General features: G+C 57.4%; 2 protein-coding genes and 1 long non-coding RNA gene across 3 annotated transcripts in view; 1 reads left to right on the top strand and 2 right to left on the bottom strand.

Annotated features, from left to right (window-relative positions):
* LOC113840577 (latent-transforming growth factor beta-binding protein 4-like) overlaps positions 1 to 14,832 on the top strand; it is a 154,434-nt gene that overhangs the window by 39,443 nt on the left and 100,159 nt on the right.
* Positions 1 to 14,832, bottom strand: part of LOC140000112 (protein YIF1B-like) — a 52,704-nt gene that overhangs the window by 17,478 nt on the left and 20,394 nt on the right. The gene's annotated exons all lie outside the window — the stretch shown is intronic.
* LOC140000118 (uncharacterized) lies at positions 9,331 to 10,294 on the bottom strand. Its single transcript, XR_011805405.1, has 2 exons — positions 10,020 to 10,294; positions 9,331 to 9,798 (listed from the first exon to the last, which is right to left on the bottom strand). It is a non-coding gene; the product is annotated as an uncharacterized lncRNA (long non-coding RNA).

Raw genomic sequence — 14,832 nt, 5'->3', positions numbered from 1 at the left:
CATGAGTGCGGTAACAAAAACCTCCTAGCCAAACCCACACTGGATGCATATGAGTCTACGGGGCCTGAGGGGATTCATTCCAGGGTTCTCAGAGGGCCGACTAATGTCCTTGTGAGACCTCTCTCAATTATTTTTCAATGGTCTTGGGAGCCCAGAGAGGTCCAAGTTGACTGTAGGCTGGCAATCATTGTGACAGGTTTCAAGAAGGGCAAGAAAGAAGAGCCCAATAATTACAGACCCGCCAGTCTCTCTTCAGAGCCTAGTAAAAATACGGAGAAACTCTTCTGGGCATTACTGAAGAACACCGGAAAGACAATGCAGTCCTTGATCACAGCCCACCCAGGTTCATGAGGGGAAAGTCCTGTTTAACAAACTTAATTTCCTTTTATGACAACATCACCCGTCTAGTTGAGCAAGGGATGCCAGGTTTTGGATTTCCATCAAGTTTTCAGTACTGTTTCTCTCAGTATCCTTCTGGACAAAATGTCCATTGTACGGCTAGATAAATACATGCGGTTTAGGGTGAAAAGTTGGCTGATGGGTTGGGCTCAAGGGGTTACAGAAATGGGGTTGCATCAGGCTGTTGACCAGTCCCTAGTGGGGTTCCCCAGGGTTCCACTTAGGGCCAGCAGAAGAGGCTGGAGAGCAGCCTTGCAGAAAGGGATCTGGGGGTTTTGGTCGACAGCAAGTTGAATACGTGTCAGAAAAATAAAGTGTGTGGCCACTGGAAGCGAGGTCGTGTGACATGGCAGGGCTACAGAGGTGCTGTTTGCCTCTGTTGGGAGAAAATTCCACCACACACCAGCCACAGGACTCATCCCACCAGGTTTCACTTATGCCGATGATGTCGTAGCTGTGGGACAGGGCCAAGACTTCTGGCTCATCCATTTGATTCCTCATAGTGCCTGCGTTTGTGTAGAAGCACTTCAAATGCGCCTCCCTACACACTGCGCCTTGTGGAGCTGACCGCAGGACCTCACTAGCACACCGTCCCTCTGATTCTAGCGCACCATCCCTCAGCTTATCAGCGGTGTGTCTGGTTTTATCCCCTTCCTCCTTCGACTCTAGTTTAAAGCCCTATCTATCAGCCCTGCCAAGTCCTGAGCAAAAATCCTTACCCCTCTCTGAGAGAGTGTGGTGGTTTTACTTGGGTGGGCAGCCGAGCTTCACCCCTCCTCAAAGAGGAACGGGGAGAAAATACGATGAAAAGGGCTCAAGGGTTGAGATAAGGACGAGGAGATGGCACAGTAATTATCGTGACGGACAAAACAGACTCAGCATAGGGAGATGGTAAGATTTATTGCTTATTACTAACAAGCTAGAGAAGTGAGAAACAAAGGAGAGAAGCCAAAAGCACCTTCTCCCCCGTCTACCCTCTTCCACCTCCTCCCCCCGAGCAGTGCAGGGGAACGAAGGAACGGGGGTTATGGTCAGTCTATAGTGCTTCTTCTCTGCCGCTCCTTCTCGGTCACTCTCGCCCCCTGTGCTGTGGGATCCCTCCCACGGGATGCAGTCCTTGATGAACTGATCTGGCGTGGGCTTCCCACAGGCAGCAGCTCTTCCAGAACTGCTCCAGATATGGGTCCGTAGCACGGGGTCCATCCCTCAGGAGCAGACTGCTCCAACCTGGGTCCCCCATGGGCAGCAGCTCCTGCCAGACCCCCTGCTCCTGCGTGGGCTCCTCTCCACGGGCTACAGGTCCGACCCAGAATCTGCTCCGGCAGGGGTCTTCCACAGGCCGCAGCCTCCATCGGTGCAGGGCCACCTGCTCCACCGTGGTCTCCTCCACGCGCTGCAGCGTGGAACCCTGCTCCACCGTGGTACTCCATGAGGCTGCAGGGAGACAACCTGCTTCACCATGGTCCTCACCACAGGCCGCAGGGGACTTGTGCTCCGGCGCCTGGAGCACCTCTCCCCCTCCTTCTTCACTGACCTTGGCGCCTGCAAGGCCGTTCCTCACTCCTCTCACTCTCCCAGCTGCTGTGTGGCGCAGCGTTTTTTTTCCCTCTCTTAAATATGCTTTCACAGAGGCGCAAATCGTGGGACCAGCAGGGCTAGGGAGGTGATCGTCCCCCTGTACTCGGCTCTGGTGAGGCCGCACCTTGAGTACTGTGTTCAGTTTTGGGTCCCTCGCTACAAGAAGGACATGGAGGTGCTTGAGCAGGTCCAGAGAAGGGCGACGAAGCTGGTGAGGGGCCTGGAGAACAAGTCCTACGAGGAGCGGCTGAGGGAGCTGGGCTTGTTCAGCCTGGAGAAGAGGAGGCTCAGGGGCGACCTTATCGCTCTCTACAGATACCTTAAAGGAGGCTGTAGTGAGGTGGGGGTTGGCCTGTTCTCCCACGTGCCTGATGACAGGATGAGGAGGAATGGGCTAAAGTTGCGCCAGGGGAGTTATAGGTTGGATCTTAGGAAGAACTTCTTTACCGAAAGGGTTGTTAGACACTGGAACAGGCTGCCCAGAGAAGTGGTGGAGTCACCATCCCTGGAAGTCTTTAAAAGACGTTTAGATGTAGAGCTTAGGGATATGGTTTAGTGGGGACTGTTGGCGTTAGGTCAGAGGTTGGACTCGATGATCTTGAGGTCTCTTCCAACCTAGAAATTCTGTGATTCTGTGATTCTGTGACTTATTGGCTCAGCTCTGGTCAGCAGAGGGGCCCTTAGCAAACATGGGGCAGCTTCCAGATCCTTCTCACAAAAGCCACTCCTATGGCCCCGTGCTACCAAAACCTTGCCAGGTAAAACCACTACAGGGAGGCGCATCTCATCTGGTGGTAGCAGGCCAGTGTCACATAGACCCTCCCATGATCAGCAAGCCCAAAGTTCTACCAGTTGCACCAGTCCCGAAGCTACGTGTTAATGTGATGAGTCTGCTTGTCAGCATCGATCCCCCCTATCGGAAGGACAGAGGCAAACACAACCTGTGCCCCGATCCTTTAAGTAGTCGCCCCAAAGCCCTAAAGCCCCTTTTTTTACTAGGCATTAGTAACAAAAACTTGAACAAGGTGGAGATAAATTAACTTGGCTACAGCATTAAAGATGAGCTTTGCGCAGTGGTCAATTGCTGGCTGGCTTGAGGCGCGTGGCTGAGGGTCTCTAATGAATTGTATGACTGATTCAGGCGCGTGGACAGCGCAAGTGGTTACGGGGAAAGTATATGTAGCAGAGAAAAATGGCAATAAAGGCCTTCTGCTCAAGAGGCATCGGGAGACCGTGTCTTTCATCCCTTCAGGTCTGCCCCCTTCCAACTCAGGATATTGTATGATTCCAAGTGTGGAACCCAGCATTTGGCCTTGAATGCCACGCAGCTGGATGCGGCCCGTTGATCCAGCCTGTCCAGATCCCCTTGCCCAGCTTGGTGTCGCCCACGAACTTACAGCGCCCGGTGGGGCCCATCCAGCCCAGGCACGTGTCACATGGGACCCTTGGTGACCTCCCTTGGTGACACCCCAGGGGTCCGCCTTATATGACTGCAGCTGTGACTCGGACCCTCAGCGTCGGTGCACGGCAGTGACGGACAGGGCAGGAGCACTGGGCCTTCGAGGAGTCCCCGAGCATAGCCCACGCCTGCCCGAAGGAGCCTCCGTTTTCTATTTGAGAACTCTCCCACTCCAGAGGCTCCTTCTGAATCTGATGAGGAGGGAGGCATGCCCCCCAGGCAGCCCAGGCTGGCCTGGCAGGAGACCTGGTCTTCTGAGGGCAGCAACCGGCCAGCAGAGGACAGCTTGCTGGCAGAGGACAGCACCCCGGTAGAGGACATTTTGCCGGCAGAGGACAGAAGCCCAGCAGAGGACAGCTTGCTGTCAAAGGGCAGCAGCCCGGTAGAGGACAGCAGCCTGGCAGAGGACAGGAGACCAGCAGAGGACAGCTTAGTGGTAGAGAACAGAGGTTTGACAGAGGACAGCAAGAAGGAGTTGCAGTTGCTGGATCCCAGTGAGTCGTGAGTCCTCTCTGTACCCCTCCCTGCCACTGTAGGGGTGGACAAAAACACCACCTGAACTCCCACTCCATCCACTACCCGTCCCAGTCCCCTAAAGTCCCGCTCGATAGTCTTCAGGCTTCTATCTTCAGTAGTATCACTGCCGGCCTGGACTATCAAAAGACGATAGTAATCAGAGGGGAAAACCAGGTTGGGAAGCTTTCTGGCAACGTCCATGACCCTAGCCCCAGGGAGGCAGCAGACTTCCCTACGGGTAGGGTCAGGCTAACAAATAGGGCCCTCTGTTCCCCTCACAAGGAAGTTGCCTTCTCAGGGGAACAGAGGGAACTTCTCAGGGTCCTTGGTGGCCTCCAAGTTAGCTCAGCGTCATGGCACCGAGTCACTGTGAAGGAGCTGCTGGAATAACGAGACAACAACCTAGTTCTATTAAAATATATATTGCTCTTTTGAGGACTGCTGCGGGGCTAGCGGCACCACAGCAGTGGAAATCTCCGTCCTGACATTGCCTTATGCCTTGACGTCAGGATCAGGGTGGTTTGAACTGCCAGGGAACGGACCATGGGTTCCGGGTCTTTCTTTGAAGGCTGGAGGACTGCAAAAGAAAGAAGAGCAGAGATGAAAACCCACTCCTTGCAGAGATCCCCAGGCATCCCCTGCAGAGCATGCCAGCCCCACTCGACTCTTCCCCAGGCCAGGAGGAGCAGGAGGGACAAAGGAATCCGTTGAAAGCTGCTGCTCAGCAATGTCCCAAATGCAGCCACCAGTCCTTCCCCACCTGCGCACCACAGGTCAAGTGGGGCACCTTCACAAGCTGGTTCCCTCACCACCTGCCTCCATCCCTTGGGAGGATTCACACACTCCAGGAATCTCCTGGACTCTTTCCTCTCGCTATTGTGCTTCCCCATGAGAGCAAGGGCTAGCAATCGTGACCCTGCTCCTAGCTGCTTGTAGGCTGTCTCATCTCCCTCTTCGTCCTGGTTGCGTGCTCTACAACAGGCTCCCACCTTCTGTCAGCCTTACTGCCCTTTCCCCTGACTCTTCCTCAGGGACACTCAACCCTTTCAGCGGCACTGCCCAGCTCCAGGCTGGGAGGCCATTCCCTGACACCACAGGCTACCCCGTCTCCTCTCCCTCGTTCCTATGGCTGCATTGCTCCTCCGCCCCGAAGCATTTCCCTGGAGCAGGGCAAGGCACGGGGGCCTCTGCCGCTGTCCCCCCAGCCCTAGCACACCCCCCACTGCCCTCACTCACCGCTGAGGATTTCATTCAGCTTCTCCTCGCTCTGGTCCTTGCAGTAGCGCGCAGCAAGACCTAGACACAGAGATCCCATCAGAGCCCCGCTCCCCAGCACGCTCCCAGCAGCACAGCCCCTGGCCTGGCCAGCCAGGCTGTGCCCCCTCCTGCACCCTGGAGCAAGGGCCCAGTCGGGGGGCTCTGGGGGCAACAGGGCAGTGCCTGGGGCTGCCAAAGGCTGCCCCAAGAGGGACCCAGGGGCTGGGCTCACCAATGAATCTGACGGCCTCAAGTCGCAAGTTGGTCTGAGTGGCCTGCAGGTAGGGCTGGCTCTGCTGCAGGTATTCTTCTACTCTGCCTCTGTCCTGCTGCAGCTGGAGAGAGAGAGAACACAGGGTCACGGGGCTTGCACACCCTCTCCAGGGTCTCCTCCAGCATTCTGGGGGCAGGGAGGTCAGAGGGGCCTCCAGAAGAGCCCCCTGGGGCTCTGTGCTGGCAGGAAGGGAGCGAGGATGCGGCTGCAGGCAGCGGGCTCTGGCCGGGCGCGTTTGCCCAGCTGGAGCAAACCAAGTTGGGTCCTTACCAAGCACTCCCCGATCCTCCATGTCTGTTTTGTCTGGACGAAGCGCTTCAGCTCCTTGCGTCGCAGAAACTCTGCAGCCACGACGAGAGCTTCCCCAGAGGCCTGCGGAGCAGCAGAGGTTGGGAGGTAGCAGCACAGCCTTGGGAAGGAGACCCTCTGTCCCCTCCTCTTGGCAGGGCTGCGAGCCTTTCCCAGCGCGTTATGGGAGGCTGTGGTGGGGGGCAGCGTGCACTGGGTTCAGTGGCCAAGGCAAGGCCACGGGACAGCCACCATCGGAGGCAGCTCATGCTGCCGGCCAGAGATCCCCCAGAGCAACCCTGTGGCATCAGCACACCCTTGCCCACATAACTGCTCAGCTCTGAGATCTGTACCTTTGCTACGCTCTCACTCTGGTCTCTCATGTGAAAGTAGAGTGGGAGAAGGCTCCTGTGCACCATCCTCTTCATTTCCTTCTTCGTTTGCCACAGCACAGCCTCCACCACGTCTTGGAAGAGGCAGATGGAGTGCTCCTGCACCTGGCTGGACGCCTGGCAGGGAGGAGGACAGGAGGAATTTCAGCATTAGCGTGGCCGATGTGAAGGGAGCTCCCAGCACTGTGAGATGCTTCAGCGCTGGATCCTTCCCAGAGGAGCTGCTCAGGGGCAGCTGCAAGGCCTGGTGCCCGTGAAGGGCAACGCAATCGGTTGCCATCGCAGGCTGCCCGCCAGCCACCCCACTTTCGCCACCAGCCGCACCAGCCATGCCCAAGCAGAGCTCCCCAGCGCCTGGGCTGACGAGGAGACTGGGAAGGCCCTGCCTGAGTGCTGCCCACAGGGCCGGGCTGAAGGGCAGCCCTCGTTACAGGGGGCCCAGCTGAGGGCTCGGGCTCCCGCAGCACACTTACGTGGTCAAAGAGTGGCAGGAGCTTCTCAGCCAGCTGCAGAGCCGGGCCACTGGCCTCCCTCCTCTCCACATGAGCCATCACGTTTCTCAGCACAGGCAGGGCCTTCAGCACCACGTCTGTGTTGGTGTCCTGCAGGGCCTCCAGGATGTCTGGCAGCAGGACCTGAATTTCCCTTGCCTGTAGGAAAGACACCATTTCCCTTCCGTGAGGCAGTGAGAGACCACCCTGGGCAAAGGGCTCTGGTTCCTGAGCACCAGCCTCCTGCCTTGCTTCCTGGCAGCGGGGAGGGACGGGAGGGCAGAAGAGCAAAGCCCCAGGCTGCCAACATGGCTTTGCTTGACGATGGCCCGCTCACCTTCTTAGGGCTCTCTGACACGGTGCAGAGCCCTTTCAGAACCATCAAGCGCATCTCTGGGCTTGGGTGCCTCAGGTAGCTCAGGAGGTGCACTGGGTTAACAAAGTCCTCCTCAGAAATGTCATTCTGGGCCAGCATCTGCAAGAAAGAGCAGTGAGAGCCTGGCAGGGCCTGCAGGGCCCCCTGCAGCCTCTTCTTCTCCCACCTTTGGGCAGGGATGGGGCAGCGCCAGCTGGCACCAAAGAGGCACCAGGCGCGGGGAGCTACGGGGGCTTGCCGGCCCCAGGGACCATGTGTCCGTACGTCCTGCGGGAGCTGGCAGTTTGGGGGTAGATGGGCACAGGGCTGTGCCTGTGTGCCTGAAGGGGCACACGTAGCCCTGCTGGGAGCAAGGTTTCATCTGGGAACTCACAGCCAAGCGACGGATGCACGTGTCTTCGGTGACTGCGGTGCACCAGTAGCGCAGCGGCAAGTCTTCCATCATGTCGTTCAAAACCCTCTTCAAGGTCTTCGGCATGGCCAGGATCACCTCCCACATGGCCAGGTCAGTGCTGCAAGCCCAGAAGACTCTGTCAGTGAGGCTGCCTCAGCCGCAGGGCCACAAACTTGGGCCAGCCCCAGAGGACCCAGGCTGTCCTGCAGCCCCTGTGACTTGGGGAGCACTGAGGGCCCAGCCTGGGCAGGCAGGAGGGGGCTGAGCTGGTGTTCCCTGGGGGCAGGGGGACTCTGGGCTGCCTTGGACAGCTGGGCTGCTGCAGCCCTGGCTGGCCCAGTAGGGCTGGAACACATTGGTGGGAAGGAGGGCTGTGCTCCTTGGGGATGTCCTGCCCTTTGCCATTGGTGTGGCAAGCAGAGAGTCTCCAGGTGCATCTCCCGACGCGGAACAAGCCCTCAAGGATGTTAAGGCCAGGACCTGTCACGTGGCGGAGAGAACTGCAGCAGGTTCATGACTTCTCTCCAGGGCATCATGTTGGTCAGCTGGAGAAGCAGGGAGTCCAGGCACTGCCGCGCCGATGCCGTGTGGATGCTGCCCAGGTTTCTCCTGATGCACTCCATGATCGTTGGCACCTTGGGGGACAAAGTGGGAATGGTGTTGCCAGCAGACCGCAGCCATTGCCACAGCTGCCACTCAAACTTTGACCCCTTCCATTGCTCTCTGCTGGCTTCAGGTGGCTTCTGGAGCCCAAGAGACCCCGATGTGCGAGGGAGGCAGGGAGGGAGGCAGGGAAGGAGAGAGGAACCATGCCTGGAAGAGCTCAAGGGCAGGGCCATGGCCACAGGCCACTTACATCTGTCAGCCAGTAGTCAGGGACCTCCAAGGCTGCGTCCAGCACGCTGCAGGCCCCCTGCTTGTCATGGGTGCTGGAGTCTTGTAAAGCTTCCAGGGCTGTGAGGACGATGTCCAGCCTCTCATCAGGGAAGAGATGTCCTCCAAACCACTGTGGGAAGAAGGAGGAGCGAAGACATGCCTCACTGAGTGTCCCAAGGGTGCTGCTTAGCTGAGCAGCAAGGGCAGCTCCGGAGAGAGGGCCCTCGGGGGAAGGGGTGAGGATGGGGCATATGGGGCCAGAGTGCTGGCCCTGCAGGTAACCAGGGCTTGCTGGTGGCCAGGAGGGTGGAGCTGCTGCCGGGACACAGGGGAGCAGCCTTCGCATAGCCCCAGCCTGGGGACAAGAGGAACCCTCTCAGCAGGGCGAGTGAGGCCGTGCCAGCCCCACCGGTTCTGGACCCCTTTGCTCACACGAGATGCCTGCTGATGCTGCGGACAAGATCCCCAGCAAGGCCAGAGCTCATTACCTTGGCAATTTCACACGGAGTTGATGGTATAGAAAATGGAGGTTTTGAATCCTTCGATATCATGCGGAGCAGCCCATAATTTTTCATGTCCTTTGTCTGTGAGCTTTCTAAACAGGGGGAAACACCAAAGAGTCAGTAGGGAAGCGCATCTTTGCCAACAAGCTTGCCAAATGGTGAAAAGCACTTTCACTAGGAATGGCTGAGGAGGGAGGCTCAGACCCACGGCGAGGAGAGTGGTGGGCAGGGATGTAAAGCACAAGGTGAGGAGTGCTGGGAGCAAGAGGGACCTCAGGGATGATGCAGAAGGAGGAGAAGCAATGGCGTTGGGTGCCGTGGGGGTAGCAGCGTGTCACAGACCCCCTTCTGCTCGGGGTCAGGATGTGCAGGAAGCCCCCTGACACCTGCCTTTAAGACGGCAGGGAGCAAACAGTCAGGGAGCATTCTGGAGGGCGTCACCATCCCTGGTGATGCACGGCTGGCTCTGCTGTTCACTCCTCGGGGAAGATGCGGTTTGGGAAGTGCTCATCGATCGATGGCTTAGACTGGGGGACACCACAAAACAGCGTGGTAGGTGATCTGGGGAGGGTTGGGAAGGACAGCAGCAGAGAACTGCTCCTGGACGGCAGGTGAGCGTCTAGCTTCTGCGGAAAACGATAGCCAGAATGCTGCGGGAAGCTGCTGTGAGGAGCAGAGGAGGCCAGGGAACCTGGCAGAATTCCGTGGGCAGCCTCCACCAAGCACAAAAGCAATCCTTCACAATACTCAGGAGAACAAGCAGACATACCAGGAGATGTCTGTGTGCGGACAGACGCTGCCCACCACACCTTCTTACCTCTTGTTTCCTCTAAGATTGTGAGGAAGCGATAAAGTGTATCCAAAGCTGCGTGTCTCATGGATATATCGCCACTGAAGAAAATGAAGAGGTGGCCCAGCAGCTGTCCCAGGATGGGGATGTAGAGCTCTCTGGAATCATTGTAGCTGTGCTTGTATTTTTCATAGTCATCTGAGTTCTGGGTGAGGAAGGGAGGAGAGACAAAGGGCTTAGTGGAGGCAGAGCCAGCCCCTGAGATAGCAGGGCCTGGGGAGGGAAGAGCAGGGGTGAAGGAGGAATGAAGACCCTCAATTCATAGTGCTGAGGCACTCACGTGCGTTGAGGGTTGCCTCGCAGGCACCCTTGCATGGCAGGATGCTCTGGGATGCAGGAAAGGGTGGAGGGTTCCTTGTGCCTTACCTCGCTCAAAAAATAACTGATGATGAAATCACCCAGCCTCTCAATCCTCCTCACAGCTCTCTCACACACAGCTGGGTTTTTGGAGAGGGCAAAGTACAGCAGCGCCTGCGAGGAGAGAAGTTGCTGGGGGTTGACAGCGGTCTGCAAATGTGACCTGAGAGGATTCTTTGGAAATTCTTTGGAAATGCCAAACCTTCAACATATTCTGCATCTCTATGTTGAAACTGGCGATGGGACAGTTGAGTACGAAGCCCTCCAGCATGGTGTCCATGGCTTTCATAGTCTGCAGGGAGGACAGAAGAGCATCGAATTATTTCTGTGGCCCTCCTCACCCCCAGGAGCTGGCTCTGAGCCCCTCGGGAGTTCAGGGGTGGCTTTGGGGCTAAAAAGCTGCTGTGTGCAGACCTCCTGCAGCACAAGATCAGGTCGGGGAAGGGGGAAGGGTGAGGCTGGGAAAGCAAATCTGGGCCCCGGCCCTGCACTGGTCTCTGGTTGTGTCAGCACGGGGAAGCAAGGCAGCAGCTCAGCAGGACTGGGGGTGCCGGTACCTCACCCAGCACATACCTCGGCGTAGAGCACTCCTGTCTCTGGCACATCTGACTCGGGAGGCAGAAAGAAGACGCTCTTGAAGCACATGTTTAGGAGACTCTCCCTTTTGCCACACAGTGCTGTTGGTACGGTGTTGCTGAAGGAGAGAGAGAGAGGAGCCTGTTGGACGCAGTGCCTCGAGGCTTATGAAGGAGGACACGGACCTCCCTTGGCCAGGCATCCCTGGGAGGGACGGGCAGCCTCCCTGCCAGCTTCAGGGCCACCAGGACATTGCCACCAGGGGCTGGGCACGCACCTGAGGAGGGCGACAGTCTCCATGGCCTTCTGCCGGAATGCTGTGCGCAAGCTGTCCATGGGCTCCTTTTCCAGCAGCGCCTGCAGAGCACAAGCAGGATGAGACCTTGGAGCCGCCGGCACCCAGCAGCAGCAGAGCCAGCGCTGCCCCAGCCCTCGCCTCCCAGGGGGCTGGTGCCGGGGGGCCTTGCCCCTTCCCCAGCCCGCTGCGCATCCTCTCACCATGATGTTCTCCACCAGGTTAGTTTGGCAGCAGAAGTCATGCAAGTTCATTGGCACACCCCTCTCTGTGACACATGTGCACAGATCGCAGATTTTGCTGAGGAACAGCATCTTCTGCTCCTCGTCGTCCTGGCAGCCACAAAGACACCAACAGAGCATTAGGGGGACACCCATGGCCAGCAGGACCAAAGCCTTGAGGGGTCTGGGGCTGTGTGGGACCCCTGGAGGGCAGCGCCAGGAGCACAGCTGTGATGCAAGCGGCTGCCATTACCTTTTCTGTGCCTCTGACATACGCCCTGATGAATTCCACGGCCTTGTCTCTGCACAGTTTCCATGCCTTACCTGGAAAGGAGGAAAGCAAAGAGTGCTGCAGAGAGGGGCTGAATGCAGGGGTGAGGAGAGGAAGGGCCCCAGCCCCAGAAGGCCGTGGGGAGGCCGCGGGGATGCCCAGAGGCTGCAGCAGCTCCGCTGGGAAGAGAGGCTGAGGGAGCTGGGCTTGTGGAGCCTGGAGAAGGCTGCGGGGGGACCTCGCTGCGGCCTCCCCGTGCCCAAAGGGGCCTCCAGGAAAGCTGGGGGGGGATCTTCATCATGGACTGCAGCGACAGGACAAGGGGTGACGGCCTTAACCTCAAAGAGGGCAGGTTTCTTTCGGACAGGCAGGGATTTCTCTCCTTCACGCCCAGGGCAGTGAGGCCTTGGCGCAGGCTGCGGTGCCCCCTCCCTGGCACTGCCCACGGCCAGGCTGGGTGGGCTTTGGGCAGCCTGGGCTGGGGGGAAGCATCGTGATCGCCGAGGTCCCCCCCAGCCCAAAGCGTCCTGGCATTCTGTGGTGCTGCGGAGGAAGCTCGGCCCCGTCAGCCCAAGCGCCGCTTTACCCAGGGAAGGAGTCCTGGAGTCAGGCAGGGGTCTCTGTGTCCCCAACCCTCCCCAACCCATCCCGAAGACCCTGACTCACTGGGATCCAGCCACTGTACGTCGTCCTGGCTCTCCTCTACCTGGCTGCTGCCCGCTGCCTGAGCAATGGCCTCTGCCAGCAAAATGGCCTCTGCCAGGCTGCTGTCCTCTTCCGGGAAAAAGGCCTCGACTGGGGTGCTGTCCTCTGCCAGCAAGCTGTCCTCTGCTGGCCGGTTGCTGCCCCTAGAAGACCAGGTCTCCTGCCAGGCCAGCCTGGGCTGCCTGGGGGGCATGCCTCTCTCCTCATCCCCTTCAGAAGCAGCCTTTGGAGTGGGAGAGCTCACAAGGATAAACCGGCGTCTCCTCTGGGCGGGCGGTTGCGGCATTGTGGGACGTGGGCTATGCTCGGGGACTCCTCGAAGGCCCTGTGCTCCTGCCCTGTCCGTCACTGCCGTGCACCGACACTGAGGGTCCGAGCCACGGCTGCGCTCTTATAAGGCGGAGCCCTGGGGTGTCACCAAGTGACGTCACAATGGGTGCCACTGTGACACGCGCCTGGGCTGGGTGGGCACCCATTGTGACGTCACTTGGTGACACCCCAGGGTGCTGCCTGACGCGAGCGCAGCCGTGGCTCGGACCCTCAGGCCCTGCTTCCCAGGACGTGGCTGAACACCGCTCGTTGATGGGAAGTAGAGAATAATTTTTTTTTCCCTCTCTCCGTGCTCCCGCGCGGACTGATTGTTTCTTTTGTTTCTTTTTTTTTTTTCCTCCCCATTCCCTTTCCATTTAATTAAACCTTTCTCATCTCAAACCTCGAGTTCTCTGTGTTGTATTTTCTCCCCCTTCCTCTTTGAGGAGAGGGGCAGTGAGAGAGCGGTTGTGGTGGAGCTCGGCTGCCCACCTGAGTGAAACCACCACACTTTGTCCCAGCAGCTGCGGTGCCTTGTGAGGGGCTGGGGCTGGGGTGGCCGTGCCCAGAGCCCTGCAGCAGCCTGTGGAGGGCATTGCCCTGGGGCCAGCCCAGCCTGGGCTGCTGGGCTGGGCTGGGCTGGAGAGAGGGCAGGGTGGTGGGGAGAGGTGGGCAGGGGCCGGGCTGGGCTGGGCAGTGCCCGGCAGAGCACTTTGTTGACTTTGATGACTTTCACCTATTTCTTTGAGGACTGTAGACACCCGTCTCTGTTCACCACCTTGCTCTCATGCCAGCATTTCCATCATTTCACCAGTGTCTCATCAACCCTCCCCAGCTGCTCCTTCTCACACAAAGCCATGCTCTGATCACAGACGCTCTTTGGGTGACCTCTGGCAACGCAGCACAACACTCTGAGGGACAGTTCTTCCTCCTCGTGGCCAGCACCAACATTCCAAAGTGCACTTTGTGGCAGTTTTTTCTCTCCTACTCTTTTCTACTACAAAAGAAAGCTCCATCAGGGTGGAACCCCCTCCTAAAGTAGGCATCCCAATCCATCAGGCTCCTTGCGGCCTGTCAGCCAACCAGACAGAAGTCACCGCACCAGCATCTTCCAAGCCATGGGCCTGCTGCTGTCCAGTCATGGACTCAAGCAGAAGGGACAGGACAACCCATATGTGGGCCTTCTTTCTGCATGGGTCCTCCTGGGTATGTAGGCAGAGGGGATCCCACAGTCAGCATGCCAGCCAGGTGCCTTTTGCTGGCCTACCAGGGCCACTGGCAGATGTCAGCCGAAAAGTACCGATCCCAGCTCTAAGTCAAGGGTGACCTGCCACCTACAGACTGAAGTGACCTCTCAGTCCCTTTCTGTGACATGATCCTGCTGCTTCCCTATCAACTGCAGAGACAGAAGTGACCCCACAGTGACCACCACAGTCACACTCCCCTGCTGGTGCAGGAGATCCTGAGGCAGAGCTGAGCTCATCAGAGCATTCTCCTCCGTCTCCCCCTTGTGACCTACTAGCTGATCAGATCCATGGCCCTTCACATTCATCTTTGAATGCCATGTGACTGCCCAGTAAGCTCACGATCCCTTCCCTGCCCAAAAGGGCAAAGCACCTAAAGGTTAGGAAAAGGGTTAAAAGTGAGAAGGTTAATGTACGGGAATAGGGGCTTTCAGTGTTAGGTGTTCGTGTATGGGATTAAGGTTTCCCTTTCTAGGTTAGAGATTAATCAAATGTGTAGTGGGAGGGTAGGGTATTCTTCTTAGGATGTGTTCTGCTTAGGGTATGTGAAAGGTCTTTGGTTGAGGGTTTTGTTTAGGTCTGCAAGGGCTAAATAGAACATTTTAATGATTGCGTTAAGGGCAGGGATCAGGGTGAGCAAGACAGTAAAGGTAGGGGAAAGGGGCTATGGGCTGACTTTTTGCTTCGAGGGATATTGCGGTCAAATATTAGAGCAGAGTATTCCTGTCAGTGTGTGGAGAAGCCTTTAGTTTTATGGAATTCAGGTTACTGGCTAAAATACGGTAATGGCCTCACGTGACTGCTTTAAGTCAGCTTTAAAGTGAGATGAAAACTACCTGATCATTCTTACATCTTCAAAACCATTAGCTTCTGCTGTCCAAGCTCCTCTTCCCTCCCCAAAATCTCACATCTCTCCTGTCTAGGCTTATCCTGAATTCACTGTATCAGTCATCTTCTTAGAGGCAGCTTTCTGATGACTTTCATGAACACAGAGTATCTGTCTTACCTCTGCTGGCTACTCTGTTCCTGAGAAAGAAGCAGCTTCTAAGCCAGCATGGAGAAGGACACAAAGGGTCTGTAGGAGCACCTTGCACAATGTGCCCAGCAGCTCTGCAGCACCACAAATGTGCACATCCTGCCTACAAGTTTTGGTTCCAGAATGGCTCCTATGGATCCAGGGTAACTTCCCAGGCCCTTATGT

The sequence above is a fragment of the Anas platyrhynchos genome, chromosome 33, assembly GCF_047663525.1.
Source record: "Anas platyrhynchos isolate ZD024472 breed Pekin duck chromosome 33, IASCAAS_PekinDuck_T2T, whole genome shotgun sequence".
Taxonomy (NCBI): domain Eukaryota; kingdom Metazoa; phylum Chordata; class Aves; order Anseriformes; family Anatidae; genus Anas; species Anas platyrhynchos.
The sequence above is the reverse complement of the archived record's forward strand: the minus strand, read 5'-3'. Positions and strand labels throughout refer to the sequence as shown.